The sequence below is a fragment of the Agrilus planipennis genome, unplaced genomic scaffold (genome assembly GCF_000699045.2).
Source record: "Agrilus planipennis isolate EAB-ADULT unplaced genomic scaffold, Apla_2.0 scaffold10, whole genome shotgun sequence".
Lineage (NCBI taxonomy): Eukaryota > Metazoa > Arthropoda > Insecta > Coleoptera > Buprestidae > Agrilus > Agrilus planipennis.
Window position 1 is genome coordinate 1,449,801 of NW_020442465.1, and position 5,869 is coordinate 1,455,669.

General features: G+C 30.2%; 1 protein-coding gene across 1 annotated transcript in view; it reads left to right on the forward strand.

Moving 5' to 3' along the window:
* LOC108732460 overlaps window positions 1-5,747 on the forward strand; it is a 45,263-nt gene extending 39,516 nt beyond the window's left edge. The window contains exon 4 of the mRNA XM_025981024.1: window positions 5,660-5,747. The gene's annotated coding sequence lies outside the window, so the exon portion shown is untranslated. The remainder of the gene's footprint in view (window positions 1-5,659) is intronic.
* Window positions 5,748-5,869: the final 122 nt, after the last annotated feature.

Consider the following 5,869-nt stretch of genomic DNA (forward strand, 5'->3'; position numbering starts at 1 on the left):
TCCAAATACTTACTCTCCTTAACAGTCGTATGAATGCTCTTGTTATTCGAAAGCTATACAATTCTTTTAATCATTTTAATATAAATAACAATCACAATTTTGTTTTGAATGTGAATCCTTTTCAAACTTATGTTACAAGAAGAATGTGTTAGTTTGCCTATCTAATAATATGTCGGGGCTAATTTCAGAAACTAATTAACCAAATTTACAAGCTCATTCATTATTTGAAAACTATACCATTATCGACGTGGTTGCAGCTTAGTTTTAATGTTTTTTAATTTTTTAAAGCTTTTTTGTTGTTAAAAATATATATTTTTTGGCTTTTGTTCGAGCGTAACTTTCTGTCTTCTATTATCCGAATACTTGCTCTCTCTAACAGTCGTGTGCTTGAACGGTCGACCGAGGGAACAAGTAATTTTGGCTCGTTTTAATATAAATAGTCCTTAAAAATGTATTTAAATGAATGCGTTATCTTTGTGTATATTAAACCTTTTCAACCTTGTATTACAAGGAGAATGTCTTAGATTGCCGGTCTAATAATATGTTTGGCATATTTCGGAAACTAGCACAGCAAAGTTAAACAGCACTTTCGTTGTTTGAAAACTTACTATTATCGAGGTGGTTGCAGCTTAGTTTTAATGTTTTTTATTTTTTTAAAGCTTTTTTGTTGTTAAAAATATATATTTTTTGGCTTTTGCTCGAGCGTAACTTTCTGTCTTCTATTATCCGAATACTTGCTCTCTTTAACAGTCGTGTGATTGAACAGTCGATCGAGAGCACACAACATTTTGACTCGTTTAAGTATAAATACTTAGTTCTTAAAAATTTATTTTGAAAATGAATGCGTCATTTTTGTGTAAATTAATCCTTTTCAAAGTTGTATTACAAAGAGACTGTCTTAGTTTTCCTATCTAATAATATGTTGGGGCCTGTTTCGGAAACTAACGAACCAATGTTAGAAAGCACTTTCATTGGTTGAAAACTATACCATTATCGATGTGGTGAAAGCTTATTTTTAATGTTTTTTAATTTTTTAAAGCTTTTTTGTTGTTAAAAATATATATTTTTTGGCTTTTGTTCGAGCGTAACTTTCTGTCTTCTATTATCCGAATACTTGCTCTCTTTAACAGTCGTGTGCTTGAACGGTCGATCGACAGAACAAGACATTTTGCATCATTTTAGTATAAATAGCCATTAAAAATGTGTTTTGAAAATTAATGCATTTTCTGTGTGTATATTGAACCTTTTTGAAATTGTATTACAAAGGGAATGTCTTAGTTTGTCTATTTAATGATGTTTTGACCATAATTGTTCAGAATTATTTTTATGATATATTTCAGTACATTACTGGAATTTACTAGAAATATTTTACTTTGATGTTAGATTTGTTAGAGACATTTGCTGTGTCTATTTTTAAACATTTATTGCACTCCAGGTACTTTTGCCGGACCCTTCCGGTCAAAATATCTGTCCTCTTTAGGAACAATGTTCATAGTTGTACTGGAGACAGTTTATTCACCCTCCCTCTCTTCAGGGGGTGCAAAATGTATTTAAGTTAGTCGTTAAGTTGTACATAAACAGATTAGCATTATTCGCCTAGCAACACACTTCGTTACGTTGACTAGCTTATTCGGTTCCATTGTATATATTTGTAAATAAATAGTTAAACACACGACTTCATTTTTCCACGACAAATTTTATTTGAAACAGTTACACCATAATTATCATTTTAATTTACGTGTAACGTACAGTTTATTACTGTACACTTNAACGGTCGACCGAGGGAACAAGTAATTTTGACTTGTTTTAATATAATAAGTCCCTAAAAATTTATTTTGAAAATTAGTGAGTTATCTTTGTGTAAATTATACCTTTGCAAAGTTGTATTACAAAGAGTGTCTTAATTTGCCTATTTAATAATATGTGAGGGTTAATTTCGGAAACTAATAAACCAAAGTTACAAGCTGATTCATTGTTTGAAAACTATACCATTATCGAGGTGGTTGTAGCTTAGTTTAACGTTTTTTAATTTTTCAAAGCTTTTTTGTTGTTAAAAACATATATTTTTTGGCTTTTGTTGGAGCGTAATTTTCTGTCTTCTTTTATCCGAATACTTGCTCTCTTGAACAGTCGTGTGCTTGAACAGTCGATCGAGAGAACAAGACATTTTGACTCGTAATATAAATAGTTCTTAATAATTTATTTTGAAAATAAATGCTTTATATTTGTGCAAATTAAACCTTTTCAATGATTTGTACTAATTTTTAGTCGAGTTGATAATTTTCATTTCAAGATCATAGTTCGAAAGCTCTCCGTACTTACGCTCGTCGATACCGCCAGCAGTCGTTTTGCCTAGCCACAGCTATTTACGTAGCAAACTGGAGAATTCCACATTAGTGTCATTAGTTAATTGATGTTGCTTGTCATTGTATTTGCGTTAATGTGTTGCCGTTAGTCTATTGCTTATTGCGGTTTGGGTTGCAGTTTATTCAATTGTGAAATCAGTGAAAATGCATTTGATTTCCTCATTGTGGCACTATAAACAGTTTATTCACCATTGAAAGGATGTTGTTAATATAAGAGCAATATTAATTTTATTAAGTGAAAAAGTGTTAGCTGNCTATTATCCGAATACTTGCTCTCTCTAACAATCGTGTGCTTGAACGGTCGATCGAGGGAACAAGTAATTTTGACTTGTTTTAATATAATTAGTCCCTAAAAATTTATTTTGAAAATTAATGCGTTATCTTTGTGTAAATTAAAACTTGTCAACTTTGTATTACAAGGAGAATGTCTTAAATTGCCGATCTAGTAATATATGGGGGCTTATTTCCAAAACTAATGAACCAAAGTTACAAGCTCACTCATTGTTTGAAAACTATACCATTATCGACGTGGTTGTAGCTTGGTTTTAATGTTTTTTAATTTTTTAAAGCTATTTGGTTGTTAAGAATGTGCTTTTGGGCTTTTGTTTTTATTATCCGAATACTTGCTCTCTTTACCAGTCGTGTGCTTGAACGATCGTCAGAGGGAAATGATAATTTTGACTCGCTATATAAATAGTTCTTAAAAATTTATTTTGAAAATTAATGCTTTATCTTAGTGCAAATTAAACCTATTCACTGATTTGTACAAATTTGAAATCGAGTTGGACATTTTCATTTCAAGATCATAGTTCAAAAGCTCTCCGTACTTGCGCTTGTCGATAGCGCCAGCAGTCGTTTTGTCTAGCCACTGCGATTTACGTAGCAAACTGGAAAATTCCATATTAGTTAATTGATGTCGCTTGTCTTTGTGTTTGCGTTAATGTGTTGCCGTTAGTCTATTGTTTATTGCGGTTCGGGTTGCATTTTATTCAATTGTGAAATCTGTGAAAATGCATTTGATTTTCCCATTGTGGCACTATAAACAGTTTATTCACCATTGAAAGAATGTTGTTAATATAAGAGCAATATTAATTTTATTAAGTGAAGAAGTGTTAGCTGGGAATAAATTGAATACAATATTTTGTTTAATGTGGAGCTATATCCNTAATTTTAATGTTCATATTTCGATAATTAAAAATTTCGTTTTGCTTTACACGAATTCAAAATTGTGTTTAGTTGTTTTCATAAAATAAGAAATTAAATTAATGTTTTTGGGTCGTTTCGGCAAATTTAAAGTACTGATACTACAAAAAAGATAATTGTTCAATTAAATTAGTAAGAATAGTTTGTTTATAGATTTTTTAATTTTGTAGTCTTTTGATTTAGGTACTTTTGCTGTCCTTGTCTACGTTGTAGACGGGGATTCTTTGGAATAATCATGCCGATTGAAGGAAAATAATGGACCACTTCAATTCCATGATCACAATAAGGGTGAGCTTTCATATTTATTTAACTTTTCTGGATTTTACGTGGTTTGTTTTAACTTAGAGTAATATTTATAATTAGTTTTAAATCGCTCGTTAGTGTTCATACTTGAAAAATTGTTAATTTCTATTTTCTTTACACGAATTCAAAATAGTGTTTAGTTGTTTTTACAAAATAAAAGATAAAATTAAATTAAAATTAATTGGGGCATTTTGGTAAATTTAAAATACTGATTAACAGTCGTTTTTAAAAATTTGTTTTGAAAACTAATGCTTTATCTTTGTGAAAAGTAAACCCATTCAATGATTTGTAGTAATTTTAAATCGAGTTGGCCATTTTCATTTCAAGATCATAGTTCAAAAGCTCTCCGTCGTTTTGTCTAGCCACTGCGATTTACGTATCAAACTGAAAAATTCCACATTAGTTGTTGTAGTCTATTTTAAAACGTTACTTATTTATGTATTAAACCTTTTTAAGCTTGTGTTACAGATAAAAACTGTTAACTCATTTATTTACGACAACATACTGTCTTTAACAGTCGTGTGCTTGAACAGTTTGACCGAGAGAACAAGACATTTTGACTCGTTTCAGTTTATTATTTTCATCGTCCCTTTCACACATTGTACATATCCTTTTCTCCTTCTCCTTCATGCAGTACTTGTACCCTCTACTTTCATTTTCAAAAGATCGCCTACCCCCCTCCCTGCATCAACTCTTCATTATATTCCTCCCTACTTTTTTTAAATCTATTTCCTGCATTCTCAATCCTTCTAAATCACATTTTTTTATTCCCCACATCTTTAAACTTTTTTTTATATGCATTTTGTTCCACCACCTCTCATTACTCTTCCCATTCCGTATTCTTTCCTTTATCATAGTTTCCTTGACTATTTCATTCATATCATTCCAATTTTTAATCAACTTCATCCTGTTTGTGTTTGTTCTTTATCTCTGTACATCTTATTTTCACTTACTTACCCTATTATCGTCATATACATCCCCCTTCCATTTAGTCCTTTTTGGTAAATGGTGTTTTCCTATCCTTTCTATAATTTCAAAATTTTCGACATTTTCTTTTCATGCCCCCCTATTAAATAATTATAAAATTCGGGAAATTCGTTTTCGGGTTACGCGCTTAACGCAACGTTGAAGTCTCCGTCTATTTTTAATAATATCAACAAGAATAAGTGATATATTGGGGAAATTTATTTACTAGTCTTTTATTTAAACATCTTCCAGATATTTCTGCCAGTTGTAATATCCAAAAACAATGGTTTAACTACATTTACAGGTGTTATTATCTACTTCTGCAATAAACTCATAATCATATCGTCATATATTTTGTAGCAGTAAATACGTGCACAGTGTAAATGTGCTTTTTTAAGTAATGTAAATGTGTGAGTTTAATACGTATATTTTCAGTTTTATATGTTATTGTGTAACGAAAAGTTCAGCCAGGTCAAGATTTATGTATGTGAAAATCCGATAAACGTTTGCATTATTATTTTTGTTCGGATTGGAATAATGCAACAAAATAACACATTTAAGGGCAGAAAATTAATTTCCTGCTAAAGACAACGTTTATCAATGGATTAATTAGATATAAAAGTAAAAAGAAATTATTAAATCATAAATTTAAGAAGTACCAAAGGAGTACATAAATAATCATTTTTCAACATATTCGCTTTATTTTGTTATAAAGTCACCTTTTAAGTAACAGGACAATTTGCTTTTTTAAAAATTTTATTGTGATATGTATTAAAAATTATATATTGAGGTATTAAAGTTTATATTTGATATTGTTACAGGTACTTCTAGTTTTGCATCCCAGAGTTGTGAAGGGGGTCTATTGGAAAGGTTACGAGCGACCATATCAATTCCATGACAATCATAAGAGTGAGTTTTCTCAATTATTCTTATTTTTCCAATTTTGTACATGATTTTGTATAGGTACCTTTCATGTTACTTTTTTGTTTATACGTCAAAAGTGTTGTTATCATTTTATACTGAAATACTAA